Here is a 13505-nt window from a genome sequence, read left to right as displayed (position 1 = left end):
GAGTGACTCTTGTTTTCATAAGCCATCTCGCTCGAGCACGCACACCCTCACCGAAGTGTGAACCATTGAACCGTTTCTACGCATGTGGCCGTTTCGTGCAAAGCCCGTGTTTCCACGCGCTCACCTGAAGGGAGTTCCTGACGCTGTTTGCACGCAGGCCTCCTTTGTTGCTGCGGCTGCATTTTTTTCTTGTGCTTCTCCCTCCCCTCGCATTTTGAAAATAACCCAAACAGGTTCTGCGTGTAGTAACTGTGATATTATCTAAGCCACCTTCACCTGCAGGGGATCCCAGTTGAGTCTGCACGAAAGACGCCCAGGGCAAAACAAGAGGAGCAGAGCCGAGACAAGACCGGCCCTGCTGACACCTCCGACTCCCAGCCACGCTCTGCGAATGCTTCAACTGCGAGTTTCACCCAGTGATGGTTTGCGGTCGGATTCTGTGATTGACAACCGAGCAAACATAGCAACAAAAATAGTCATTTTTCAAGCTCAGAGCATTGCTTTGGCATGTAAAGGGTGTAACTGTTTACTTTGATGACTTAGAGTTTTGCACCACAGATAGATGAGCTAGACCAAGAATGTATAAACTGAAGGCTTTTAGGTGTACTACCTGTTGAAGAAATGTACTTGTGTTTAAAATCACAGCATATCAGTGGTCTTATGCCCAGTACACATTAAATGACTTTGGGCAAGGAGGATACAATAAGGTAAAGAACTAGCTGCTGGTTCATGGCGTTACATTTTTGAAAAGTATAAGTACGATAAAGAGTGTCAAGTGTTATGTTACATTCATTTTTGTGGTTTCTACATCCTATATGAATACGAGCAAGAAAAACTCTGCAAGAATCAGGGAAATACAGCAAAATTACCGCAAAATTACTTTCTAAGTGCTATCGTCAGGAATTAGGTTCAGACGGATCTTTATCAATGCAGGAAGATGGCAAGTGGATGGGATAAACAGTAAGGAATAACACATTTACAGGGATGGGATAAGTGGAGAACCAGCAATGATAAAGCCTGATTGGGCTGATCGGAGCTGCCTAAAGATCGGACTGCCTGTTGAAGAAATTGCACTTGTGCTTACAATCATGTCGTAATAGCGGTCTAATTAAGCTGTTTTATGTGGGGTAGGTCACTTCACGGAGATCACACGATTAGTTGAGTAGCCCTACTACTTAATTTGGTAACAAATAAATAAATATGGTAAATTAAATAAATGTTAATATATCTAAATTAATTCAATTAGATTCATAATGCATTGATCATGGCCATATCTACAATGGCTGCATCCACATTATTCTAGGGCAGGGATAGGCAACTTCGGTCCTGGAGGGCCACTGTCCTGCAGAGTTTAGCTTCAGCCCTGATAACAACTCACCTGCCTGTATCTATCTAGTAATCGTGAAAACATCGATTGCCTTGTTCAGGTGTGTTTAATTAGGGTTGGAGCTAAACTCTGCAGGACAGTGGCCCTCCAGGAGTGAAGTTGCCTATCCCTGCTCCAGGGCCTGGTTTCACAGACAGGGCTCAGATTAAGCCAGGATTAGGCATTAGTACAATTAGGGCATTTAATAATCTAAATAGTAAATGGAAAAACTGAATTGTGAAATATACTACATCCAGATACCAGACGATAGATGTTATTGGGACACAATCTCCCCCAAATATTACTAGACCTTCTAAAAAATATAGTTGCACAAATTGAGGTGAAAAAGTTCATGAAATCGTCTTTGTTATTTCAGCCCAAAAGCCTATTTATTTGTGTACCATCATTTGACTATTTTCTGGGCTAATTTGGTACTTTTGAGTTGTGTTTATGCTAAAATGGATTTCTTAGACAAAAAATTGAGATGCTGATTTCTAAATGTTAGACAGTCATGAAGATCTCTTTCTCAGTTAACTGAAAAACAGGAGTGAATTATGATTCATTCGGTGGTGAAATCCAGTTTTTGTTGCCAGTGAAGCAGCCAAGGGAGGATCGTTGTGTGAACGGATCTGACATTGTTACCAGAATTAATGTCATTTGCTTTGATAGCTGTTCGCTGTAGCGTTTATCCCCCAGGTTATCGGTGATTCATGAAAATATGCTTGGAAGTCCCATAGATTTTCACTGAGATACCATTCACCGAGCAGACAGAAAACAAGCGTTCTGCTTTGCATTTGCTTCCCTTAACTGAGCATTTGAATGTAATTGACATTGCATAAGCTGCCGTGGTTTGGGAGATAGATAAGATTGTTGGGGTATCATCGCATGCCTCTTTCAAACTGTGCACTACGATTTTGCCATAATGGTCGACATTGTGACATCCAGACAACTGTATGCAAACAAGATTGGACCTCAACGTTCAACAGGTCACCGGGTTTGACTTGGCTCACCAACACAATGGCTCACCACACTAACAGAGAACTAGCACACTCAAACGCAAAGATAAAACACTTTACTTTGGCAATTGCAGTTTGGTGTTATTCAAATCGCCTGTTCGTCAACCATTTTCTCTCGTTCTCATTTGTGGCTTCGAACCTGCAAATGAACCTTTCAACCCTGTGAAAAATAAATGGAGATGCTGTAAATAACCTGGACTGCTTTGTGTGGAACAGGCCGCTGCCTGCTGAAGTTTCTATTTTGGTTGTGTTGTCTTCTCACCTCAGGGCTGCGGTAAACAATCTGTCAGAGCAGGTGGAAGCAAAAATGCACCGGCACCAGCAATTAAGATTGCAAGAAACCAAGTTCACGTACAGGTGAGGAGAAGAACTGTGTTCCCTCCTTCATTTCTGTGCCAGCTGTAATTGTTGTCTTTGATGGGCTCGGTTTGAAGAATGGGGCACGACTGAAAAAAAGAGCAAAAAGATAGGTGCAGAATACACAGTATATCGAATATTGATTCGCATTCATCTGGATTTTTCAAGAAAAACCTAAACACCAAAAGACTGACGGAGATTACCATGGTTACACTGCAATTATTACACTGTAAAATTAAGCAAGCACTCAGCAACCATCTGGAACACCTTAGCGACCACACAGCAACACGTTAAACACCTTAACAACCGAGCTGTGACAGCTTGGCACACCATATGATAATGATAAAGTCAAGTCACATTTATTCAAATAGTGCTTTATAGCAGTGGTTCTCAACCCTGGTCATGGAGGGCCAACACTGCGCATTTTGGATGTGCTCTAATGCCCGGTACACATTGTATGATTTTGGTCTGTCCCAGACTAAACATGACCAATCGTGGTGATTTCTGTGGTCGGGGCTCCTAAACGCTGGTCCAGTCGTCGTTCAGTGAGAGAGGTTCAAAGACGGCCGTTGTCACGGTCTTGAGACCAAAAATAGCCTTCGACAGTGTCATAAATTTAACATGATCATCTCACAGTGTGTTTGCTGCCACGACCTACATCTACTGTATAAACATGCTGCATGAAATGGCATATTGATCAACGTGACATGGCGCTAAAACTTAAAACTACTTTCCTCAAGCTCCATTTGCAAAACTGGCATGCCAAGTTGTCCTCTTTTCCCTAACCATGACCATATTCTCCTCTTTTGCTTCCTCTTTTTTTCAGTGCACATGAAAACTACAATTGCGAAAGTGTGAGTCATCTTGCTCTATTTGTTTACTACTAGCACATGCTAATGACATTTTATTCTTCTTAAAATACTCGGGTCATAGCCGACGATTCAATAGGTGTCATCATACAGTACCCAAGTTAATTAGATCCATGTCATACAGTGTGATTTGTAACGATCTTTTGAAACTCAGAAGACACCTTTATCTATTTGACCTAATTTAGGGGCTGTTTACACAACTCTATTATCAACTAAAAACGTTTTATTAGTTTACACAACAACAGCGTTTTAGGTGCCTGAAAATTAAAATGGTTTCTGAAACCTCTGAAGACGAGGACGTCATGCACATGCGTATATTGCATGTTCAGTCTATAGTGTTTTATCAGAAAACTTCTTCCACATACAGACGACACCATTGTCAAAACAATCCCCATTTACACGGATCCGCGAAACCGACTAAAACGCTGTATTCTGCTGACAGGCGATTAGATGGCGATGAAACACTATAGATTGAACGTAATACGCATGTGCATGACGTTATCGTCTTCAGAGAGTCATGTTTTTGTTGTTTACATGGAGACCGTATTCAAAAGTTTGCGTTTTCAGACATTCAAAACGCTCTTGTCGGGTATACGAACGGCCGAAATGCATAAAGTCTTACGTTGTGTGAACAGCCCCTAGTAAAAACGGTGCAGACTGAAAACAAAAGTCCAGATAGTGTGTGAGTGTGACAGCAACGACTAGACGGCTGCTCAACTGATCTGCATACCAGCTTGTGAATGTCAGTCAAGGAGTAAACTATTAGCACCTGTGTTAAAAGCTGCCATTATACAATCAGCTGCATGAAAGCTGGTTTAAAGCTCTTCTGCTTCAGTAAGTTACACTAGTCTCTGCAGGCTTCTGACCTGTCATGGCTTGTTCCACATATCTCATATGGGGCAAGTTGTGTTCGAAATATAACGTTGACAAGTAAAGCGAACAAATAAAACTCTATAATCCTTCAATTTAGACTTCAAGGTCTCTGCACTGGAAAAAAAAGGTTTTCTTAATCCATATTTTTCCTTTGCAATTAGTTTCGAGCCCGCTGGCAGAGTTTTCTTTTTTTTTAAAGCATAAACTGACTTCAATTGTATGCATTTTTCAGTAAATAACACCTGGTTTCACAGACAGGGCTTAGATTAAACCAGGATTAGGTCTTTGTTCAATTAGGACATTTAAGTAGCTTTTATAAACGTGCCTTAGAAAGCATTACTGGTGTGCATCTTGCGACAAAACAATGACGCTGCATTTTTTAAGGTATATCAGTGCAGGTTGCTATCAGTTACGTGTGTTTTTATATGTGTAAAAGATTATCGGTTTCTGTTGGGTGGGTTTTGCTCATGTTTAGTTTCCTGAGTCTCAGTTTGTTTCCTTGGTTTTTCATTGATTGTTTGAGTTGTTGCACCTGTTGTTCATTTCATTGAATAGTTTGCATGGTTATTTAAGCCCTGTGTTTTTTTCTGTTTATTGTCTGTCCATGTCTGATATTGTTTGGTTGTTCTGCTCAATTGTTTCTAGTATTCTGAGTATTTTATTTTGAGTTTGTGTCAAATTAAATATTTTTTGTGGTTAGATCCTGCCCTTTTTTTATATCACTGCTGCAATCATACGCTGACAATATGGTGACTGGCTGCAAATATAGGCTATGTCTTTCTCTGAAACGTAAGAGAGTTTCTGAAAGTTTAGCTCTCAGATCATCTGTTGCCTGCCGTACAAAACAGATCTTAACCAGACATTCAGCAATCATTTTACCATTCAGCGGGGCTCTTACAGTTTTTTTCCTGCTAATACAGCTGACTTATAGATTACAAGAAGAACACAAATGTACTGAACTAAATTTCTCATTCAGTATTTTTGTTATTTCTCAGCAACAAGATACACTTACTTGGGACACAAAACTGCATATGTTTCCAGTGAACATATCTTGAATTATGTTTATTTTTCTTACCCTTTAGGCACTTCTTTCCCCCTTCGTTTTAAGCATGCACACGATTAGTTGAAGGGGTACAAAAACTTTTATCGAAGATATATTCCCTAAAAAAATGTATGCACTTTTGTATTTCTTCTCTAATAAATCTATTTTTACTGGAAAATATAAGGCAATAATAATGTATTATTTTGTATTGTGGAATATCGGTTTTATCAGAGAGCAGTAATAATATATTGAGACATTTTGTGAAATTTCTTTGGATGATTCTCCATAGAAAAGAGTGTCTTCTGAGTTTCAAAAACTCTCAACAGTGTCTCAAAATGTGCTCTGATTTGCCATGATAAAGTCTGCAGTTAAAAGTGAGAGATCTCAATGTGAACTCAAACATTTATTGTGTTCTCCCAATGATCAGAGCTGCCAACCACAATAATTTATACCTCTGTTGCCTTACAATAATAATCTCAGTTATGCATTTGTATTTCAGAAGGAATTCTATGAAATGAAATGTATCCTGGACCATGTAAAGAAGGAAAAAATCCTCTGGGCGAGAACACATGAGAAGATAAGTCAACAAACAAAGTGGTTTTCCCTTGTTTCTGTCATCTTTAATCTGAGGACAATTACTCTTTCAGTGCTTCTCTACAGAAAAGCAAAGAGTGTGCGAGAGATGGCAGTCAGAACAGACTCTGGTGGGGGAGGGGACGGCAGGATCGCACATCTCGTGCAAACCCCATGCGTGAGTAAGTTGTTTGGCTCTTTTTTCAAGTTTAGACAGAAAAAAAGAGCAGTGAGAGCGAGAGGGAGGTGGGAAGGTTAGTGTGGATACTGCCAGGGGAGTGGCACGGCACGCTCGCTCCATACTGTGCAGGAGAGATTACCACTGGGATTCTGGATGAAAGAAAAAGGGGTGAAAAAAAATCTCTCGCTCTAGTTTCCTCGGTTCCAGCGATAGTGGGTCAGTCGGCCAATCAATCAATCAATCAATCAATCAATCAATCTGTAGTGCTGCTTAGAATTTATATTATCGTTCGTTGATGCAGACACTAATATATGAACGGGCCTTTACACTGTTATTTTCCTGTTTATTAATGTAAAGCTGAACAATCTGCTGTATACCTGATTTTGCTTCTTTTTTTTGAGTGTTTGCTGCAATGGATCTATGAGACGATTCTTCTTAGATGTTAAATAGACATTTAGGCTCTGTTTACACCTGGTATTAAGATGTGATTTGGTCGATCGGATCACTAGTGGACAACGCTAAATACAGGTATAAACGGCGTCTAAAATGTTTTCGGGACAGAGGGAGTCGAAAACAGATTCGACCGGATTGCTTTCGTAGTGTAAACGCTCATGTGATCGAATGTGTTCAAACAGACACAAACGTCCGTCTTGTCTCTGTCTACTGACCTCATGCGTAACATTATGAGAAGAGCTCGAGCCAGACGGGATTTAAACTGTCGACTGGAGACCCAAGTTTGGTTTGAAGATGAAAAATGTCCCAAGCACAATGTTCTCTCACCATTCCTGATGTCTAACACACACTCACAGTGTTCGGCTGGTCTTGTGTCTGTCAGAACTAAACCTGATGCTCTGTGTTTTTCCCGTCGTCTCCGGGTGCGTTCATATGTAAATTGCACAAACTTATTTCATCCCTTATTTCGAAAGATCTGAAAAAGTTCATACATTTACCCGACCATGGACGCTCCCCTCAAAGAAATCAGGACAGATGTGGGTGAACAGCCTGTTCTCACCCAAATGCGTCTCTATAGCACGCAGTGTGTTTATCGTGCAATTTATACGCGAAAATGAGTTTTTACGTGGATATGATACGCAGTTTTGCGCGTGCATATGATACGCACTTAATTTCGTGATATACACACGCACCCCACACCACTAATCCTACCCAAGCGTATAATACACACGCACCCTACCCCACCCTAAACCCAACCATGTGCTATCCATGCGTATACTATGCACGTAAAAACTCATTTTCGCGTATATATTACACGATAAACACACTGCGTGCTATATAGACGCATTTGGTGAGATCGGGTTGGGGTGAAAGTGGACAAAAGAGACGGATTAAAACACCAGGTGTAAATCTGGTGACACCAATGATTCCCCCTCGTCTACTTGTAATCCGATCAACCGAAACACATCTTAATACCAGGAGTAAACAGGGCCTTAGAGAATGTCTTTAAGATGTGTATGATAAAGAATGCATGTAAAACTGACTTTTTAAAGACGGTTATCAGATGTTTGAACACAGCTGATGATTTCCAGACAAAGCGCTCTTTAAAAGACATCTTGGAGACGTACATGTGCTATCTAGGCTACTTTCAGTCAATAGGTAAATAACGAAGAATAACATTAAGTAAACATTAAAACTACAGTATTTGCGCTACCAGACCACACACTGAAATAATTTTTAAAGAAATACCAGTTCGGAATAACCAGCTGTTTTATTTTGTATTTTGTGAGTGATAAAAATCGATAAAAATCTCAGCTGAATATAATAATTGGTTTGTGCTGCACAAATAAATAAGTTACTAAATAAGTGTTACAAATAAGCATATTACATTTCTGAAAAGAACCCTATGAAACCAAACTGAATCACACCATGCTCCAAAATGCAGCTCTTCAGTTGTTGAGTAACTGTTCTCTGTTAGTTTCAATTGGCAGTCTCAATGTATTCTTTCTTCCATCAAGGTTTTAAACAGTATCGAGGTGAGGAGACCTTGTTACCAAAATAGATGATCCACAATGGGCTCCGCAGGTTAAGACCTGTTTCTGCACCAGTCTCTGATTTCTACTCCTCATATCAAAGAGCGTGAAAGAACTTGAACTTCATTCACGTTTATCCACTGATCCTCGTACTATAATTACAAAAGAAATAAAATCAGTTTGTGACAGACGCCACATATATTTGCAGTAAGTCTAATATCCCATCTTTCTTTATCATCATAATTATATCCTAAAATATTTTTAATTCACCATCCATTCCATGTAATGAAAGAGTTTTGATTATTCATGTTTAAAGATTTTAAAGTTTGAATTGGGAACTGAGAACAGTATTTATAGATGATCATCTACAAACTAGGATAAACAGGCCTAGGATAGGAATTTTTATGTCATCCTTATAATACATACACATTTCCAAACAACTATGCTTTTATATGTATTTATGGAACAGAAAGTGCTAATGACTGTGATTACTTTCTTTATGAAATATAATGTGAAGAATGCATTGTACTACTGTATGTGTAAGAGGTGTAAAAATAACAGAAAGATATGCTTGGAATTACAGGCATGTTCCCTTTAACATGTTTGTCTCCCTGTTCTGGAATCTCTTACGATGTTCACAAATTCCTGGGGCTCGTACCATGATGGTAGTTGAACAAACTCAGCGTTACAGGATTAGTTTCAAGTTGACAAAACCAAAACAATCCAATCAGGCTTTATTGGTACCATGACACTGACCATCAACTTTCTCATTGATATATGAGACATCAACTTTCTCTTACATATATATATACATACATTTATTTTAACTAAATGCTTTTAACTAGAATTGATCAAATGTAATGGATTAGGGGTATAATATAATTTTAACAAAAAAAAAAATCTTTGAAAATCTCTTACTATGTTACTTCTTTAATTTGGATTAAGAGAAACCGGATGACTGGCTTTACTGCATCAGTCATGTGTCACTTTGCTCACAGCTGATTGGTCCAGCTTTGGTTTGAGATCTGGAACAGAACCTGGAGCCGGTCAGCCAGAGCACAAGATACTATATTAGCGATGAACAACGCTAAAAGCCGAGCCACTTTCATGGTGCCTCAAACTCAGGGTTGGCACCAAATAATTGGAAACATACCTTGTTTGTGACTAAACATTGCTTGATCACACCTTGACAATATTTGACCTAATTTTCATAATTAATTTAAGCATGCAATACTTATCACAGAGGCTGTTGGACTATGTGTCAACTGTTCCTGGATGATTTTAGATCTAATGTGACTGTGTGGAAAGAATCACTCATGGCTTAAAGCGCTGTTTCTGTTTGTGATTATGAAAGTCTCTAGGCTGTGGAAAAGAGATTGCAACAGTGGTTAGTCTACCAGGCTTAGAGTTCAGTGCTGTTTCTTCAGTGACCTCCAAACGGTGTGGAGACACTTGCTCAGTGGATGATATAGATGGGTCTGGTGTCTGAGGAACATTTTAATGTAAACGTCATTAAAAGGTTACTGAGTCTGAAGGTCATTACTGTTGTCAGTTCAAAGGAACAATGAACCAAAGACTGATGGAGAAGCAGGAAGAAAGCTCCTCTTTACTCCTGATAAATTTCTCAATTCCATCCGCATTGTTCAAGAAAAACGCCATCAGGATTGGCCTACACTCACGACTGTTTATGCTTGGGCCTGTTAGTTGTGCGCTCCAGATTACTGGAAACAATTTCATCCTGGAAAGCCACATATAAACACAGGAGGGGAAAATTAGAGGGTGCACATGCCTATAACTCCACTGGTCCATCATAATTCTCTGTCGAACAGGCCCTGCATAACGTAGCGCTGCAGACCACAGTATGTGCCATATTTATTTGGCTAGGCTAGTGTGGAGTAAGCAGGTCCAGGCCAGGCTTTCACAGAGGAATACCCATTCCTTTTGGACTGGTGGATGAAAAATAACTCTGCCTCTGACATTTCACATCATGATTTTGGCCAAGTTATAATGAACTACTTACAAATAACGGAAATAACGGTATAAGATCCAAAATCTTGCGCTCATTAAAAAATGCAAGTAGCAAAAACCAGGTGGCGTCAAGTCACCTTTATTTATATAGCACTTTATACAACACAGATGGTTTCAAAGCAGCTTTACAGTGATAACAGGCTGTCTTGGTCCAATAATTAGAATATCTGTTTTTTTTTATTAATTAGGAAAGTACTAGTCATCCAAGTTTTTAAATCAGCTATGCATTTCGATAAGTTTGAGAACCGGTATGTTTCATCAGGGCACAAAGAAATATAGAGCTGAGTATCATCAGCATAACAGTGAAAACTAATGTCATGCTTCCTAATGATACTGGATCTCCCAAGGGTAGCATGTACAGGATGAAAAGCAATGGTCCTAGTACTGAGCCTTGAGGTACTCCATACTGAACTTGTGATCGGTATGACATCTCTTCATTTACTAAATTGGTAACGGTCAGATAAGTATGATTTGAACCATGCAATGCAATTTCACTAATGCCAATGTAATTTTCATGTCTATTAAAAATAGTGTGTTTATTTTTAAAAAAGTCCTGATTCAATGCAAATCTCGGTAAGACTTTAAAATAACATTTAATTTGTAAACATTAGTTTACTATATTAGTTAACATGAACAAATGAGCAATACTTCTACAGCACTTATTAATATATTTACTAATAAGTTTTTAAAAATAATAATTTTACTTATTAACATTAACAAAGATTAATAAATGTGACCCTGGACCAGTCACATGGGTCAATTTTTTATTGAGAGTTATACATACTCTGAAAGATGATTAAATAAGCTTTCCATTGATGTATGGTTTGTTAGGATATTACAATATTTGGCCGAGATACAACTATTTTAATATCTGGAATCTGAGGGTGCAAAAAAATCTAAACATTGAGAAAATCACCTTTAAATATGTCCATTTATGTTTGCGATTGTGCTGCATTCACTCACAAAAATAAATGTTTTATATATTTACGGTAGGAAATTTACAAAATATCTTCATGTGGAACATGATCTTAATGATTTTTGGCATAATAGAAAAATCGATCATTTTGACCCATACAATGTGTTGTTACTAATGCTTACAAATGGAGCCTTGTTGTAACCAAGTGCCATTATTAGAGTTACTCATGTTCATTAAAAACAAGCTGTACATTTTCTGAGGTGGACGATCTCCGTTTGACATTTGCCAGATTTAATTAGCTCTGACTGTTTGCTTTTCAGATATGAGCGAACCTTAAAATTATATTTACAAAACTAATTGAGATTGTACATTTCATCATTTGAGTCACTAAATAGACCAATCTTGCCTTTTGAAATTTGAATTGTAAAGGTGAGTTTTAAATAATATGTTGTGGACATTCAATGGAACTTATTATACTTGATTGTCTATTTTAATAATAAGTGAGGGACGTATGCCATCATCATGCTCTTTTCTGTCACGCCCTTTAATTGTTTTCACAGTCTCATTTCTATACAGTGAAAGTCTGTTTTGAAGGGAACTTGTAATGAGGTACAGCAGGTGTTTTTACCAGCGTTCTTGTGGTCTCACACAGTATGGAAGCTGAAAATTACTACTTCGTCCAATGAGCCAACTGTGAAGAGTGTGTGGTAAACCTCTTCTCACACATTAATGAATATCTGCATAGCACTTCATGAGAGATTTCTGTTATCTAAATATTTGAGTTGCGGTTGCCCAGGCAGCTGGTAAGAGTGCGATTCTTCAATGGCACACCAACCTCACAGCACATGAGACCTGTGAGACCTAGCATGGCACTGAGTCTTAGTGCGACAGGTTAATGGAAAACAACGAGCAGATCTTCAAAACGGTGAGATTGGAGCATGATGTTGTGTGTCTCAGGCATCCAGTAGATTCTGTGACTCTTCATTATAAATATAGCATAATAAACTTGACAGTGGGTCTTTCTCCTCTCTATGCTGCTTGGCAGAGAAGAGAGTGCATCAGAAACCATTGATATTAATGAAAATGACTGCATATTGGCTCTGATTCTTGAGGACTAGGACAGTGTATCAAACCATTGCATTTTCTTCATAAAAAAATGTGTATATTTCCTATAATTCCAATGAGTCAACACCATCAGATACAAAAATGATCACATTTCAAATGCTTATTTAGACAAATCTAGCACTGAATGAAACTACGGCTTCGTTTTTTTAACTGTCACCACAGTCTGACTGAAAGCAGATGGTAATGACAAAGTCATAGGCCTATTCCACATATCACACATACTAATGCAGTAACCATATTGGTTTGTGATGTTTGTGCTAATAAGACCTGCTTAAATTCACATAGATTGTCTGAAAACAAAATCCCAAGTGGTTTATTTAGACTTTTTTTTTAGACGTGTATAAGAAAGATAAATTGAACTACTTAGGCAGTTGGTGTACTTAGGTTCACATTAGGTTTGGTTCGATTAAAACAAACTCTGTTAGTGCGGTTAATTCGAATAAGTGTGAACGCTGCCATCCGAACCCTGATGCGCACCAGTGCTGAAAAGATGGTTCTCCATCCAAACGAACCAAAAACAGGACATGACGTCACAAGATGCAACCCTAAAAACGAAAGCTGGTTCTTCTCGTCATAGTTGCGATGATCTCACAACCAATTAGTGCGAGTGAGTGTGTGAAGTTGAACTTAGAGCAGGTGAGATAGAGAAAGATGCTTTTCAGACTTTTTTTACTTTTCTTCATTGTGATGCGTATATACGGTAGATGTATGAAATGAATACATGTTTTTCTTTTAAATTAAGAATAACTGAGTGTCATGGCACAGAAGCATATCAAATGTATGTTTGTGTAACTGAACTAGAAGAGCGTCACAATAGCTCTGCTACTGTGTGCCACTGTTATCTGAATGACGTCAGCACTTACAGAGGTCCTGGTTTAGTGTTTCAAAGAGACATTCAGAAGACCAAAGGACAGAGGCAGTTATATCTCGCTTATTTCACACTCAAAGAAAAAAGCTCTATATAGAAGTTTTTTTTTCTTGCAGGCACTATAGGGGTTCCCATCATTGTACCATTTTATGCATTTGGTTTTAATTCATTTTGTTTTGATTTATTTGTAATAAAAATGTATGAATTAAACCGTTTGTAAACGTATGCTTTCTCACTGAGGGGAATGAAATAAATTATTGCATGATACTTTCATGTTTAAAGACATTCTCCTTATAGAAACCTTTT

This window comes from Phoxinus phoxinus (assembly GCF_949152265.1).
Source record: "Phoxinus phoxinus genome assembly, chromosome: 5".
Classification (NCBI taxonomy): Eukaryota; Metazoa; Chordata; class Actinopteri; order Cypriniformes; family Leuciscidae; genus Phoxinus; species Phoxinus phoxinus.
The sequence above is the reverse complement of the archived record's forward strand: the minus strand, read 5'-3'. Positions refer to the sequence as shown.